This window comes from Artibeus jamaicensis, unplaced genomic scaffold (assembly GCF_021234435.1).
Source record: "Artibeus jamaicensis isolate MK-2021 breed Jamaican fruit bat unplaced genomic scaffold, CSHL_Jam_final scaffold_369, whole genome shotgun sequence".
NCBI lineage: Eukaryota > Metazoa > Chordata > Mammalia > Chiroptera > Phyllostomidae > Artibeus > Artibeus jamaicensis.
The window spans coordinates 45,624,246-45,641,977 of NW_026522042.1; the positions used below are offsets into that span (position 1 = coordinate 45,624,246).

The 17,732-nt window shown below is 43.5% G+C and overlaps 1 long non-coding RNA gene across 1 annotated transcript in view; it reads right to left on the reverse strand.

The window, feature by feature from the left end:
• Nucleotides 1-845: 845 nt before the first annotated feature.
• The window catches only part of LOC119058084 (uncharacterized), a 224,730-nt gene continuing 207,843 nt past the window's right edge, over nt 846-17,732 (reverse strand). Inside the window, exon 8 of the long non-coding RNA XR_008390123.1 lies at nt 846-1,135. This is a non-coding gene — a long non-coding RNA (uncharacterized LOC119058084). The remainder of the gene's footprint in view (nt 1,136-17,732) is intronic.

Here is a 17,732-nt window from a genome sequence, read left to right on the forward strand (position 1 = left end):
GAGAACATTTTTCTGTGGGGAGAGTGTCATACATTAGGGTCAGGCTCTAAGGACATTCTCAAAATCCTATGCGATTTGTGATGTTTCTTAGCTTAGGAACTGGCCGTTGGAACAAAACCTGCCCACCACAGGAGCCATCACAGAATAGGAGCAGAACCAACAAGCAGGGAAGCTCAGGCCTGACTGTGTTCAAATCTCAACTCTTCTTCACAGTAAGACCTTAGGGAAATAACCTGATCTCAGTCTGTCCCAGTTTCACCTCTAAAATGCAGATAATAATAGTGTCTATCTTTTAGGTTGCTGTGCAGATCAAATGAGATAATATAACTCGAATGGTTAGCATAGTTCTTACATCACCACAAATACTAAAATAAATGCTAGCTTTTAATCTTCAACAAGTACTGAATGAGCATGGCCAAGCTCTGTGCTGGATGCTGGGATCCAGAGCAGGTAGGGATGAAAAACTTGAATTCCCTTCCTCTGCTTCGCTGCCCCCAGGCCTTATCTGCAGAGACATCTGCTAGGTCCGGGTCCACCTGAGTGGACCAGAACATTTAAGGCGTGAGGACCTCCTACCAGGCAAGCTGGACACCACCCCACCTCTTTGTCTCCTGCTCAGGGCTTGAGGAGGCACCTGCCCACCTCCCTGCAGCTGGTCCCACCTCTCTGTTGCCAGGTGATTGTCAAGCTGAACTGTGTCTGGCAGACGGTTTTCAAAGGATGTTTTTCTGCTTGGTAACAATGAAAAGAGCACATTCTGGGGTCGTAGAGCTTTCTCCTCACCCCCCCACCCCGCTAAACCGCAGAAGGAAAGGCACTACTGTATGCTGAATGACGGTGGCCTTGCTTTATGGGAAGCACCAATGCACAAGCTCCTGGAGATGGTTATTGCCCATAACTGAATGAGTCAAGGACATTTCTGGCACTTACCTAAGAAGTATCAATTCAGAGAGCCTGCAGTGAGGCCCAGGCAGGACTCTTTTTCAAAAGTTTCCTGGGATTCTCATGATCAGACAGATTCCAGTGGGACCGCTGGCCGCTGCAGCCCAACAACACCGATGAACATCTGGGCACAGCGTGCAGCCTGAGGGCCGGGGGGGGAGGTGGACCTTGGCCATTTCCTCAGTCACTGACACTACAGAGAGGGGACAGAAGAAAGGTTAGTAGGACCTCTTTAAAAAGAGGTAGATTAGGTGACAGATACAAAAGAGCCTCCTCCCACAGCTAATGGGAGAGAGTTCCTTTGGTCACAAGCCTAGCACAGCCATTCTCAATGACCCCAGTGACTCCAGGCCTCTCTGGGTGTCTCTAAATCAATTTACACAAGCTGGAGATGGCCTGTGTGTTGGAAAGTGCCTTTAAAATATTCTTTTAGTTGAAAGCTCTGGTCTTTTTTGTTTTTTAATCATGAGACGTCAACACCCCCCAGCAGACCCCGAGGGAGACGAGTTACTGGTGAAGAACGGGCTCTGTGCCCTGGCCTCTGCACTTGAACTGCAGCTGGCCCTCCGTGAGACCAGGGTGCTCCCTCTGCCCTGGGGGTGGCCATGGGACTGTGTCTCCCAGCAGGTGTGTCTGAAAGACAGCAGGAGTCTGCAAAAGACAGAGCTTTGTACAGGGCCTATTCTGGACCTCAAAGTTGATCCAAGCTACATTATTATGAAAAGTTATTAACTGATATTCAGTTACAGGCTCATGGGCTGAACAAAGAATGAGGCCCAGTGCAGCCGAAAACCATACTGCCTTGGAGGATGCACACACCTGCAAGAGAACAGGCAGGCTGGGCTGGAAACCATCATCAACTCTAGGAAAGCCATAAAGTTTGGACTTGCTTCATGGCACTTTCTAATTAGCTGCGCAGTGAGTTTTCTCCACTTCCTTATAAAGGCCTGTGCCCCCTCTCCCACCTCTGTCCATCTCCCCCGGCCCAGGGCAACTGGGAGAAGGTTCCCACCAGACTCCAGCCCTTAGACCAGGGAAGATACAAACAGGAAAATAGCGTTCACCTCTGGATTCAAAGCAAAAAATGAGAGGAGACTCTTAAGAAGTGATCATGAGGAAATAATTCCAAAGGGGAAAGGCATAGTGATTTCATATAACAGCAAGAAGCTGGGAGCCATTCGTATTGATTAAATGTGGGGAAATGGTTAAATCAATTATATAATATTCACCCAATGAAATGGATAAGCCAATAATAGAAAGATAAATGTAAATGCTATATGATGCATGGGAAAAGGCTTACCATATAATGTTCAGGGGAAAAAAAGCGAATGCAAAAATGTATCCCTGCTATAATTATGCTGCTAAAGTTACATATTCATATGGGTTGAGCAGAATAAGGTGATGAAAACTAAACACGGCCTGCCTCTTACTTACTATTTTGTTATTGCTTTTGTAATATTTGTGTAATGGACACTTAAAAACAAAAGCAATGATTGTTGTTTTAAAAAGTGGGGGAGGAAAAGAAGAGAACAGACATTGTGGTATGAGAGCCAAACTTAGGCCAAAGTTTCTCAGAATGCAGTGACATAAAGTGACTTGTGAAGAATTCATTCTCACCACAACTCATCCCCATAAGAAAGAAGAAAAATGAAAAGAGTCTTGGAAGGAAGCAGGGGTTTGCACAGGCTTCTCCCAAGACAGAGACCCTGAACTCACTGGTCGGCAGTTAGCAGGGTGAGGGAGGCTCTGCCTGGGTGTACTCCAGGGAACCGACAGGACATGAGCTTGTCGGGCAGGTCAACGTCAACCGGGTGCAAACACGGCCCCAAGTACCTGGGTGGATGACGTGCCCCACCGCTCCCCGCAGAATGGCAGGAGAACTCCCAGAAAGCAGCCCTCAGCTTTCCCCCAGCCTAGGTGTCCCCTTCTCTGGGGCGGGCTCCCCAGTGCTTTGCCAGATAGCTTGGCCTCCACTTACCCAGCTAATAGAATGGCGAAGGGGGCAGTGCCCAGGCCTCAGCCCACACTGTGCTTTAAAAAAAGGAATTACCTTACAGGAACACAGAACTCGACTCGTAGTCAATTAAAATGCCTATTTCTACCATCTTCGGATTCATAGATACCCAGAGGTGGGGTCAGTCCCTTCTCCTAAAACTTGAGGATTGAATAAATATGTCTTCTATTTAAAATTCAAGAGGCTCATCATGGCGCGGAAACGCATCTCAGCTGGGTTTTCATTCTTGCTCGCTCCGGGGGTGAGAGCAGGGCTCAGAGGAAGCGATTGTGCATTCAGAGAAGGCAGACAGAGTGTGTGGGAAGGGTCAGGGGAAAGAGTCCCCCTGTGCGCTTCAGAGGATGAGACAAGCTTACAAAATATCTCATCTTCCAGTCCCAGAAGGGAGGCGGCTGCATCGCCTAATATTTCCAGTTAAGGGAAACACATAAATGTTGAAGACACAGGCTGGAACAATCAGGGTTATAATTCCTGGCTGCAGCAAACGGAAGGGAGGGCGCAGAAGGGTAATGAGGCAGTTGGTGAACATGAGTGCTGTTCAGAGCCTGGAGTCACAAGTCGCTGATAAACACAACATAAATGTTTTAGGGGCCACGCCTCATGGCACACGGCTTTGATACCGGAGAAGCTTTCTGACTTGCCCTTCAGAGAAATCCACTCAAGGCTTGTAAAATACACCTGTGATTCCCCTACGGATTTTTTTCAGGAGAATGTGCTTGCTGCCTCCTTGCTTCCCTGCACATTATAACTGTCATTTGCATGTCTCCTCATGAGGAATTGGTAAAAATAGCTTTACCAGTGGCTGCGTCCCGGCCACTCAAGGGGGATGTTGACTATGGGGGTGGTTACCACTCCCTGAACAAATGACTCAAGATAAAAAAGTCTTCTTAAGCCCTAGAACAGGGCTGTCAAACTCATTTTCACCGGGGTAACATCAGCCTTGCAGTTGCCTTCAAAGGGTCAGATGTAATTTCGACTCCTTAATGGTCAAGGAGTAGTTACATTTACATAGTCCTAGAATTATTTTGGCCCTTTGAAATAATTTTCAAAGGCCCCCAGTAAACACAAGTTTGACACTCCTGCCCTAGAAGATTCTCTACTTTCAGGCATCTTTGATGTTTTAAAATAACATCTCTGTTCAGGTCCTTTGCCCATTTTTAATTGGATTATTTGTTTTTTTTGGTGTTCAGTTTTATAAGCTCTTTATAAATTTTGGATATCAACCCCTTAACAGATGTATCGGTGACTATGTTCTCCCAATCTGTGCGTTGAGTTTTTATTTTGTTGATGGTGTCTTTTGCTGTACAAAAACTTTTTAGTTTGATGTAGTCCCATTTGCTTATTTTTTCTTTTGTTTCCCTTGTCTGAGGAGATCTATCAGGTAAAATATTACTACAAGCAATGTCCAAGACTATACTGCCTATGTTTTCTTCTAGGATTTATGATTTCAGGTCTAACATTTAAGTCTTTAATCCATTTTGAATTTATTCTTGTGTGTGGTGTAAGAAGGTGGTCTAGTGCCATTTTTCTGCACACATCTGTCTGATTTTCCCAACACCATTTATTGAATAAACTGTCTTTAGCCCATCGTATGTGCTTGCTTCCTGTGTCAAATATTAATTGACTATAAAGGTGTGAGTGTATTTCTAGGCTTTCTATTCTGTCCATTGATCTATGTGCCTGTTTTTATGCCAATCCCATGCTGTTTTGATCATTATGGCCTGATCGGTATGGTTTAATATTAGGTAATGTGATTCCTCCAGTTTTGTTCTTCTTTCTCAGGATTGCTGTTGCTGTGTGGGGCCTTTCGTGGTTCCCTATACATTTTTGAAATATTTGTCCTAGTTCTGTGAAATATGTCACTGGAATCTTCATAGGAATTGTATTCAATCTATAGAATGCTTTGGGTAGCATGGACATTTTAATGATGTTAATTCTTCCTATCCATGAACACGGTATGTGCTTCCACTTATTTGCATCTCCTTCAATTTATTTCTTCAGTGTCTTATAATTTTCTGAGTACAGGTGATTTACATCATGGGTTAGGTTTATTTCTAGGTATTTTATTTTTTTTGAAGCAATCATGAATGGAATTGTTTTTCCCTTCTGATAGTTCATTATTAGCAGATAAAATGCAACTGATTTCTGGATATTAATTTTGTATCTTGCTACTTTACTGAATTCATTGATCACTTCTAGTAGTTTCTTGGTGACATACAGATGGCCAACAGGCATATGAAAAGATGCTCAACATCACTAGTCATCAGAGAAATACAAATTAAAACCACAAGGAGATTATCACTTCACACCAGTCAGAATGGTTATCACCAATAAATCAACAAACAAGTGCTGGCAAGGATGTGGAGAAAGGGAAACCCTTCTGCACTGTTGGTAGAGCACTGTGGAGAGCAGTATGAAGATACTTCAGAAAATTAAAAATAAATCTTCCTTTTGGACCAGTGATCCCACTTCTGGGAATATATCCAAAGAAACCCAAGACACTAATTCAAAAGAACATAAGCATCCCAATGTTCATTACAGCATTATTTACAATTGCCAAGATATGGAAGCAGCCCAAGTGTCCATCAGTAGATAAGTGGGTAAAACAACTATAGGATATTTACCCAATGGAATACTACTACTCAGCTGTGAAAAGAGAAGAAAATTTTACCCTTTGCAACAGCGTGGTCAGACCTGGAGAGCATTATGCTAAGTGAAATAAGCCAGTCAGAGAAAGACAAACACCATATGATTTCACTCATATATGGAGTCTAATGAACAAAGTGAACTAAGAGGCAAAATAAAAACAGACTCATAGATGGAGAGCAAGACGACAGCTCTGGGGAGTTAGGGGGTGGAGGGACCCAGCAAAAAAGCAAAAGGACTGACTCATGGACAACAAGGTGGCGACTGTAGGAGTATAAGGGGGATAAATGTTAGTTTAAAATACAATAAAAGATGAAAAATCCTTATAAGAACATGAAAGGATAAAATAAAATAACTTTGCTGTCTTGTGGCATTTGTGTTTCAGCAGACAAATGGAAGATATGGTCTGCATGGGGATTTCCACTGAAAGTGGGTTCAGTGGAAGAATTCCCATGTTTCCAAAATACACTGTTTGTTCTATGCTGCCCTTTGGTCAAATCTCCCCAAACTCTTGCATCTTACAGTTGAGCACCATGAACAAAAAAAGAAAAACACTAAGAAAATCAAATGTAAAACACAACAGATTTTCTTTATTTATCCTTACTATTTACCCCTTCTCAACTAGAGATTGTGTTCTACACTTGGCAACATTAAGTTGTACAAAGGAAACAGGTGCCATCAGGACAGGCACAGGTGTGGTGGCCTTCAGAAATTACTCCCAGACCTTAGCTGAAGTGTCCTTCCCCCTATTTGCAAATATCCAACTCCTGCCCCTTCCTCCGAGGTCAACTTCTAATGTCCCATCCTCCAAAAAGCCTTCCTTGATCTTCCGGTCCCACAGGATGACAGATGTCATAGTAACCACAGCTTCTGTGTCTTCCCAGATGCTGCCCTCCACCCTGCCTAATTCCTTCCAAAGTTCTACTTCTGCCAAAGGGAATGGCCCACTAGTCCCCTCTCAGTGATACCTGATGCCCTCCTCAACCTCCACTCCCCACCTACCTCTGCTCTGTGGGAGCCACTCCCTAGCCCTAAGCGCCCAGCCCATTCTCCCTCACCTACTCAGGAGGTGAGTCCTCGAAACACACCTGAGGTGGGGGAAAAGTGAGAAGGGACAAAAGGAAAGCCATGGTCACTTCCATAGGCAAATTGGGGCTCAATCCCAATAGGACATCCTGAGAAACTTTTACAGTGAATCCCGGAGTTATCCCAGTGGAGTTGGGAGTCTGGAGTACTCATCCTCTGACTCCTTTGGTTCCTTGTTGAGGATTTCCCCAGGGAACATCAAATGCACAAGACTTCTACACTGTTGTGAGGGCTGAGAAGCCCCCTGGGGCCACAGAGGCCCTCAGGCAGAAGGAAGCTGAGAAAACAGATGGTCTGGGAGCTGGGGGTGGGAAGCTCTCCATGGGCAGGAGCCATCCACGTCCGCTGCAGGTGGACTGGGAGGTAAGAGGAGGGGACATGGAGTGAGGCTTCACAGCATCTGCTACTGAGAGTGGTATGTAGCCTGAGGCTGTTGTGCCCTCCCCATAAACTACCCTAACCTGATTTCAAAATGAAAAAGAAAAAAAAAGTGCCAAGTTAGTAGAAAAGAAAGGGTTAAGAAAGAGAGATGCTGTTAGCTTCAGTCCCAGGAAAAGCAACTCCCTCCCCTCTCATTTTTCATTTAATTATAATATAGTTGACATAAAGAAAAGGTGAGGAGAAATTTAACTGCAATTGTGATCAAACTGTGTAGAATATTGTTGCTTGAAATGTTATGATCAGAATGTCTCTGACAATAAATCCCGATATTAGAGGCATGAGATTTCACCTACAGATTGTTCTTTCCCTGCTTTGCATCTTTGACTCACACTCCAGGCGTGGGTATGCCGCAGCTAGCCTCCTCCTTGATGCCCGGACCTGCAGAGTGGCTTAAGACACCGAACAGAAGGCACTATTATATTTACAATCTAGAAGGAGTTTGAGGTCTTTGAGGTTGAAAGACTTTATGTAATTATTAATTGTCATCATAATACCAGTATGTCTGGAGAGGCAAGTCCAAAGGAACAGTGGGTTTTCACCAAGGACTGAGCCCTCACCTTCCTTGATCAAACCCACATTTCAGATCACCCGGCCTGGCCTGTCACAGCCCAGCATGTGCAGTCCATCTGGAACATATGGTCAGTGCGGGCAGACGAGCCGCAGAGCTGCTGGGGAAAGATGCCTGGACATTAGCGTGATTCTGCCCACAGCTGTGAGACCTTTAGCCAAGTTGCTTAACTCTCTGACTCACTTTTCCCTGTGTTGTGAAAGCAGTTTGAAGAGTCAGAAAGGACTGCCATAATCCTCGTGAGGGACCAGAGCCAGAGAATTACATCTCCTCTAGTTGTGTGATTTGGGATGCCCCACGTCGGTCACTGCCCCAGCCCTTCCATTCCATCCTCAGAGGTATACGCTGTATAAATAATGGCAAACATTTGAAAAATGTCTGAATTTACGCAAAGGAAATTCTCTGTAGTCTGTCTTACTTTAAGCTCTGTAGCAGATCTGAACAAATGGATGTGCTCCCTTTCATCCTGTTCCTCTCATCATTGCCATCATCTGCTCCCCTAGCGCACTTATGGAGCACCTACAGTGTACCTACAAAGCATTCTGCTGAGAAATCAGTGGGGATTCAAAGGCTCGTAGTCATGGCTCTCAGGGGGGTATAATTGAAAGGTAAAATCATGTGTAAATAGAGACATACTGATGTGGAATAGCATGAGCTAAGGACCAGATGAGTGGCCTGAATAGTTGGTGCAGTCACAGATTAGAAATGCCCTCCTTGGATGTCAAGGCAAATACCCTGTGCTTTGAACCCCATTACCTTCCACATTGTTTGTAACTATGCCCCCCTGACCATCCCTCACACAGGGTCTGGCACAAATAACGCCCCTGTTTATTACATAAAAATCTTTTATGACAAAATCATAAGCATGTAATTCCGTAACTAATATTACACTCAAGCACACCATATGACATTTTAGGTGAAATATTCAAATTGCGGTCCATCTAATGCAAGACGCCCATGTACCCCACCAACCACACTCAATGGCATTACTTCTGCTGGACCCTGTATTTCCAGTATGAGGGGGAACCCTCAAAAAACCAGAAGTTATTTATAAAAATTGTGTACTTATTCTTACATGTTCAAACTTCAGTCACCTTCAAAGTACTCTCCATTTGATGCAATACACCTATCAAGACGTTTTTTTCCACCACTCAAAACAGTTTTTGAAATCATAGATATTGATGCCTTTTAGTGCTTCTGCCATTTTTTGCTTCACCTCTTCCACATCTGCAAAACGTTTCCCTTTGAGAACTTTTTTTTTATCCAGGGAAACAAAGAAAAGTCATTCAGGGTGAGATCGGGTGAATAGGGAGGGTGGGGTACAGGGGTCAGGCCATTTTTAGTCAAAAACTGCTGAACACTCAGCGTGGTGTGGGCAGGTGTGCTCGTAAATCACCCATTGTGAAATGGGCAAATGCACCGTCTTCAAAAAAAATTCACTGAAGCTGAACATGGCCTCTCAGAACAAGGCCAGCTGTACACTGACACAGAGAGGAAGCCGGTACTACAAGGGGCCCACCCTGCAGAAGAGAATTTCATTTTGGGGGATCCCTCCTCATATATACACCGAGTTCTTCTCACTGGGAGATCTTTAAGAGACTTAAGTATTTTCCATTAAAACAAAACCTTCACTGCGCCCCTTCTCACCTCTCCAGCTACCAGCCACTATTTTCAAGCTAACGTCTCAAGAGTCACCTACATGCATTCTCTCCATTCCTCCCCTTCTCCCTCACCCCACAGACCAGGGTGTCAAACTCACTTTCATGGGGGGCGGGGGTGGGGGGGGCGGCCACATCAGCCTCGAAGTTGCCTTCAAAAGGCTGAATGTGATTTTAGGACTGTATAAATGTAACTACTCCTCAACAGTTAAGCAGGAGCTAGCTCAGCGCTGCCACTGGGTAGAAGAAACAAGGTGCCAGACCGGATAAAACAAGGTAGAGGGCTGGGTTCGGCCCTTGGGCCTTGTGTTTGCCACCTTTGGAGGCAAACGTGCCGTAGCCCCTTCCACTCTAAGACAGCTGTATCGGGGCAGGGCGACCAGTGACCTCCATGCTACAAAGTCCAAGGACATTCTACAGTCCTCGTCCTTCTTGACTTCTCAGCAGCTTTGGACACTCTGGTTCACTTTGTCTTACGTTCTTAGGCGTGTCTATTGACAAAGAACATCAGGTATAAAAGTGAAAAAACCATGAATATAAATGTTTACAAAGTGAAACCATCCTTATAATGACCTTTTAGGTAAATAGAACATCCCCAGTGCCCTAGAAGCCCTCAGCCTCACTGCCCCTTCCCCCTTCCTGAGGGGTAACCATGAGTAGAGGGGCTGGGGGTCGCCCAGAACCTCTCCAGCTGTGAACCATTCTGCCCCCAGCTATTGGCAGTGTTGGTAGCTGACAACTCTCAGCCTAGTCCCCCTCTGAGACTTCCTCAGGATGACAGGTCCCTTACCCTAGTTCACACGCTCTCCTGGGGGCATTCCGCATCCAGAGACTGGCTGATGTGGGCATATAAAGGCCTGGACCCTTTATACCAGTTCGATACAGCCCTGAGGGACCATAGCAGTCCCAGAGCTCCCATTAGTTAGCTCAGGGATTTTTCAACCTTTTCCATCTTGTGGCACATGTAAACTACTTACTAAAATGCTGTAGCACCAAAAAAGATACTTGGGGACAATCTGACCAAAAAACAGGTTTAAGCGTAATTTTGATTTATTCACACCAGGTGGCTATTGTTGCGTTAGTTATTGTCTTTTTTTTTTTTTTTATTTGACAGTCTAAGGGAAAAGAGGTCAGTGCCCCTGACTAGTCAGGTATTTCACGTTTTAAAAATTCTTGCAGCACGCTGGTTGAAAATCGCTGAGTGAGCTGAAGCCTCTGCTGTGACCTCATCACAGTGCACTTTCTCCTTGTGCCTGAGCCAGCCGCCTTCATTGCCTCAGAGGCGTTGACGCCCAGAGTACCCTCCCCAGTAAACTTCCTGCACACACGGATCGCCGCTTCCTGGGAACCCAAGGTGTGATCCTGCTGGCCTAGCTTCTAACATCATGGGTTGTTCTATGCAATTTTAAACTTTATACTAAATGGAATCATATAAGGTGTATACCTTTGTGTCTGGTTTTTGTTCAACACTTGGTATGTAGGGTTTATATCTGTCGTGTACAACAGTAGTTTGCTTTTTTAAATGAGGGGTTAGCCCTCTTTAAGTAAATGCACTACAGTATATTTACATGTTTACTATGGCGTGTTAGGTCTTTTCTAATTTTTGGTTCTTATGAATAATGCTGCAGTGAACATTGGTGGGTATATCTTTTGTTGTACAAATTTACAAATTTCTGTTGGGCATATACCTACAAGTGTAATTTCTGTTACAGAGGTACGGTTATGTTCACTCCCAGGGCACACTGCTAAGGGGGGTACAAGGTATTTGTGTCAGTTTCTACTCTGATTAGCAGAGCGTGAGAGTGCCAGTTGGATTTTCCATCTGGACCTTTACAGAAAAAATGTTGCTGATTCCTGATCTAAGTCAAGGAATGAGAGGAGCAAGAATGTCCTAAGACAGAAAACTTTATGTCTTTAAGGCCAGATAACGACAGCAGTTTGTCTAGACAGAGGAGACTGGTACAAAAATGTGGCTGATATCAGAGATCAGCAAGCTTTTCTGAAAAAGGCCGGCCAGATAGTGATCTGAGGATTTGGCTTTAGGGTCTCTGCTGCAACTACTGAGCTCGCAGCTCAATAGCAGCCACGGGCAATGAATTAAATGTGAGAGGAGATATGTGCCAATAAAACTTTATTTCAAGACACTGATTTTGAATTTTACAACATTTTGGAATTATCACAAAATATGACTTTTTAGAATTTGTTTTAATCATTAAAATTATGAAAACTATTTTTATCTCCTGAGATAAGCAAAAGCAGGTCGTGAGCCAGACGTGGCCTACAGGCCGCAGTTTGCTGAAGCTCTTTGTAGGTTGTGAAGACTTAAGTAAAAAACCTGAACTCTGCTTGATAAGCACAGTATTTAGGGTTTTTCAGGGAGGGTATGACATGTACCAATCAGTGTCTTAGGGAAATTGAGGCAGTGACAGTGTTTGGGATGGAATGGGAAGGAGAGATTGGACTGGGGAAGCCAGGTGGCCTCCATAGTCCTAGTAAGGACCAGAGAGATGTAACCTCAGGGGACAGAGAGGGTGTAATGAAGGGGATGGGACGGGTGCAGTCAGAAGTAAGAACAGGTTTGATGGCTGATGCAGGCGGAAGAAGGAAGCACCAGGGCCTGACAGCAGGGTTTTGGGCACGGAAGACTGGACGGGTGGGAGTCTGGTGCCAAACTGCAGTGAGACGGGAGGGCTCGGCATTTAGGGTGCGGACACTGAAGCCTGAATCGAAAACCTGGTTTTTTAACCCACTAGCTGTGATGTCTTTGTTTCCTCCTTTGAAATGAGACTAATAATAGCCCCTGCCTCTTGAGCCTGTTATGAGGATTAAATAAGTTCATATATATGAAGTGCTTAGAATAGTGCCTGGTATACAACATACATGAACAAGTGCTAGCTTTTATTGTTAATCATACAGTCTCATTTTTAAAATCACAAAATAAAAAATTTTAAGTAGATGGCAAGTTGAAGGGGGAATGTCATATCTAGCTTCAGACAAGGGGATTTCAGCTCACCCTGGGCAGCAGACAAGACAGAACACTGCGAATGGAAGCTCGGAAAGGCCACAATATGTGTTCACATAGATGTGGGCGCATGCTCACGTAGATGGGGACACACATTCTCATAGATGTGAGTGTGTTCATGTAGAGAGCAAATATGATTCCATGGGAGCTGATAAGAATGCTGAAAGATCAAAGACATAAATATAAAAGCACAGGTGTCAAGACCTTAAGCTTTGGTTACATTTCTGTCTCTCTTCGTAGCTGCAAACACTTAGTTGGGTTACTTAACATCTCTATGCCTTAGTTTTCCCATCTGTAAAATGGATATAACTCTAATACTTATTATGTGGGGTGGTTGAAAAGGTTTTAAAAGTAACTGTAAGGCCCAAACAGAATCTACCACAAAATGAGTGTTTAATAAATGTTAACCTTTATTATTAGGACTATATTTATGGAAGCTAGAAAATAAGGAAACGTCAGGAAAGGAAGACCCAAAAGGCACACCCTGCCCAAGGAGACAGTCCTCACAGGACTTCACTGTCTCTGGCTCCACGGCGCTGCATCAGGATGAGGAAGAATCACTTTCAAGAACCTGTCCGACTCATTTAAGATCAATGGCAACATCCCAAACTTTCCATTTAAAGGCAGTTGACCTAAATCTGATGGATGACAATGTCTTGAGGAACAGGCCCTGGTGTTCTACAAGTGGCATCGATGGGGCTGCCTGGAAAATCCTCTGACTTACACAGATCTGCTCCTCAGTGGACTCACATAGAGCCCCCAACCTGCCCCTTCCTGGTTCAGGTGGAGGAGCTGCTGTCATTTCAGAGAAAGCACTGGCTCGGCCCCCCCTCATACTGAACTCTGCATCACATCAGTCAGGCTTACACTACAAAGTTGCTCATCTACTAATCTACAGTGACTGAGGGTTATTTCTTTTTAAGCTTCTTAATTTGCTTCTTGGAAAATTACTTTGGGTGGAGGCAATTAGTGTTGCATACTTTTGAGGAGAAAATTGCAGCCTAGCCTATTCAGATTGCATCGGTCAGGGATTTCCTCAGCCCCCCATTCAATCTTTCTCTTTTCTCTTTTTCTTGGCCCCAATTCAAACAATCTGGCTCCTTAAAAGTTCCAAGTGCCATATTAAAAATTCTTCGAAGCAACATTTGGCAAAGGAGAAGAGCTTGGGTATGAGGACTTTAGATGAAAATCTCCCCAATCAGGATTGGCTTCAGGAAGGTTTTCCCTGTCCATACTAACCGGTAATCTTCGGGCATGGGTTTCTGAGATCTGTGTGTCCATGTCCGTGTCCATGAGTGCTGGAGCCAGGTAGGTGTGGGGGTGCCTGGGCAGGGAGTGGAGATTGACTTAGAAGGCCTTCTATTAAGTTTCCCTCGGTAATCATTGTAATATCCTGTTAGTCATTTCTGGAAAAGTTAGAAAGGAAATCTCTGCTGGGCCAGCCAAAGAGGAATTATTGACAGGGAAGCCAAAGGGACACAGTCAGTCTTACTTAGTTGGAGGCCACCAGGAAGGGACTCTAGGCCACATCAGAGTCAGTATCTTTGCTTTCTCCACTTGTAGAGGTAGCAAGAAGTACTAGCCAGAAGTTGCCTGTGCCTCCATTATTTGACCACTGCAACCAAGCTACACCATGGAAATATTGTTGACTGTCCTCCTGGACTCTGAGTAGCTGCTTGGCCGGAGGACTGTTTGTGTGCCTGAATATCCTTGAGACAGGGACTAGAGTTGGAGCGGGGTCCTTCTCTGATGGTCTCAGCCTCGGATTCCATGGTTCCTGGCTCTCATGGTTCCTAGGACACAATTCTCCACCTGAGACATGTTCTTTACCCCAGACACTCGGTGAATGTGTTGGCGGCTCCTTTACCTTTACACAACATGCAATATAGGTTAAAACTATCCCTACCTTTCTCAGGACAAAGGCCAATGACCCACTGAGATTATAGAATAAATAAGTAGGGTCTAGAATGCACAATAGCAGTGGGTTTTATGACAACTCTGGGTAGAGCTCAGCAGGTCTGTCCACCAAGTGGCCCTGGTGTGTGATGTCCGTGAGGTATGTTCTCTCTCACTGCCAACAGCTCCTTCCCTTGTCCTTGCGGCTTGTTGCCAAGGCCTTGATTTTTCTGTTCCAGCTTCTGGGCTATGAAATATACCTCTTACAGGCCTCGGATCTCTACAAAAGTAGAAAGATAATCTGAGCTTAAATTAGACTTCCTGAGACGCAATCCCTGGAGGTTTACTCTCTTAAGATATAGAATTTATTAAAGGAGAGAGACTAAAAGTGTCATCTATCTCCAGAAATGTGGGACTGTCATCGAACTGTAACCAGTAAGGAGTGCAGCCTCTGTGAGTGGAAAAACTTTTTCTCCCTTGATAGGTTATTTCTGGAAACCAGCGGGACCATTGTGCTAACAGGGCCGGGTCTGGATTCTATAATGCTTAGAGTGGTTTATGCAGTGGAGTCTTTCAGTCCTACAATTAAGTTTTCCCCAGAGATCGACACTACCCCCCCATCAACTTTCTCACTCATAAATCCGACACTGCTTTGTCTGAAATACAGCAGATTTGCTTTCGTTTTCATTTGAATTTAAAGTGGGAGGTTGCAAGGGTGAGGTCTAGACGCTAAGAGTAAGTATAAGCTATAATTATATTTCTTCACATTATGCCTTTGATTATGTTTTGATTTGATGGATTGCATACCCCCTAGTGCACACACCAGGGTTCTTTTGACAGAACTAAATACACATATTTTCATTAACCTTCCCAACGACTTCCCAGAAATACCTTTTGAGAAGCTTCCCAGTGTTCCATGACAGCCTCTCTTGCTAAAATCTTACCTCAAAACCACAAAATTACTAGTAAGAAATAGTCTCTAGAAGCCTTGTGAAATTTCTTTCTAACACAGAGTCCATTGGAGGGCCATGACTGGGACCATTTTGATTGAACCAATCACTTGCTTTGTTCAAACACCAGAATGAACCGACAATTGCCTCCCTGGAATGATTTTTCCTTTGACTAAATGGATAAACACAAATCAGCAATCTTTGGAGTCTGCATAGTGATGACCTCAGGGTCATAATATCTGAGTCCAGCAAACACCTCCTTGTTACATGGCCACAGATAAAATCACTTCCTATCTAGTTCTCATGACTGTAAAATGATAAACAGAGAATTCCATTTGCACCCAAAATAACCAATCAATATTCAGAACTAGTAGGCTAGGACAACTATTATTAAGAAATACTCCATAATGTTAATAACAATCATTGTTATTTCTAGCACTCATTTACTTTGAGTCGATGGGCGTGGAACATGTTGCTTTAGAGGCTGAAAGCAGAGGAAGGCAGTTCAGAGCAGCTGTACATTTGTTTGAGTTTTTTCAATGTCCCCATTGCTGAGAGAGCGTGGAGAGACGGCTCGTGTGGAGGAGACACAGTTATCTGTGCCCCCGCTTCTCCTGGTCTGGCAGTGAGCTTTCTGGGAAGTGGAGTTAGAACAGTGTTTGAAGAAGCTGCATTTCTGTGAGACTCTGTGAAGAGTCTGGAAAACCACAGTGCAGCGTTAGGCCCAGAAGTCCTTGAGTTGAGAGGAAAGCCAGTCTCCTCACTACCCCATGGAATATGGCCCTCCCTCACCGCTGACACCGTGAAAACTGACAGCAGTATTAGAGATAAGATCCTAGACAGCACTCCGGATGAACACGGGCATTCCTACATGGCCCCAGGGGGACAAATGGTAGGGTAGAGGGCTGCAGGTACAACTGAGGCAGAGAGGGAGGTTTGTAGCACATACCGAGGGTGGACTATGGCTCACATGATGTTCCCAAGAAACGGAAGATTTAGGAGTACCAGGAAATACCTAGAAAGAAGACACCTGAAGGGGACTGAGTGAAGTGGGAAAACTGCAGACATCATAAGCAAAAGAGAAGAAACTAAGGACTATTAATGTCATTGTGATTTCATTTCTAGATAATAATAAATCAAAATTGTTTTAAATATTTCATCACAAATGTATGGGCTTCTTTCTGGATTCTGTTCTCTTCCATTTTTATATATTTCTGTATTTATGCCAATACTTCACTGTCTGCTTTAATATAGCTTCATCATAAGTCAAAATCTCATAAAATAAGATACCAAAAATTGTTGGGTTTTTCCCTATAACTGTTTGGGCTATTCTAGGTCCCTTGCATTTCCATATAGAATTTTGGATCAGCTTGTCAGTTTCTGTTAAAAAGCCTGCTGAGATTTGGATGGAATTTGACAAAAATGCAAATTAATTCTATGAAGAAAACACAGTCTTTTCAACAAATGTTGCTGGAACAATAGAACAATTATATGAAAAAAACCCAGAAACAAATATGTAAAAACCCCTAATCCTTATCTCACGATATAAAAAACTTAACTTCGATGGATCATGTAAGAGCTCAAACAATGATACATAGAAGAAAACACAGGGGTGGGCAAAAGTAGGCTTATAGTTGTGAGTATGTGAATCGGAGTTTATCGTTGTATTATTTTTCATTAATTATTCCATTATTTTCATACAAACAACCACAGACTTACTTTTACCCATCCCTGTATAGGAGAAAATCTTTGTGAACTTGGGTTAGAAAAAGATTTCTTAAACAATACATAAAAAACATAAAAGAACTAATTGATAAACTGTAATTTATCAAGATTTGGGGGATCCAGAGTTTTGCCATCCCTGGGCCACATTGGAAGAAGAAGAGTTGTCTTGGGCCACACATTAAATACACGAACACTAATGAAAACTGATGAGCAAAAAAAAAAGTTTCAAGTAAATTTATGATTTTGTGTTGGGCCACATTCACAGGCACCCCAGCGGCCCAAGGGCCACAGGTGGACACTCATGATTATTTTCTCTTAGCTAAGACACTTAAGAAAATGAACAGGTAATCTATAGCCTGGCAGAAAATATTTGCAAAACATATATATGACAAAAGACCCTTGGAACTCAGTAAGAAGAAGACAAATGACCCAATAAATGGGCAATAAATTAAATAATAACTTCAGGGATTTTCCAAAGAAGATCTGGGAACAACAAATAAGTACATATAAAGATGCTTAATATCATTAGCCACTGAGGAAATTCAAAATAAAACTAACAGTAAGTTACCATATACACCTACTAGGAAGAATGAAACTAAAGACTAACAACAATGTATTGGAACTTTTCCAGTTCCAGGGAAACTGGAAAAATACTTCTGCTCAAAGACTTACAGCAATCACTTTCCAATGTAAGGAGGACATCTTACTGATGCTTGTTGTGCTCTTTTTAAAAAGCTAACACTTTTCTTTAAATAATTTGACTTTTAATATTTTGACTCCAAAT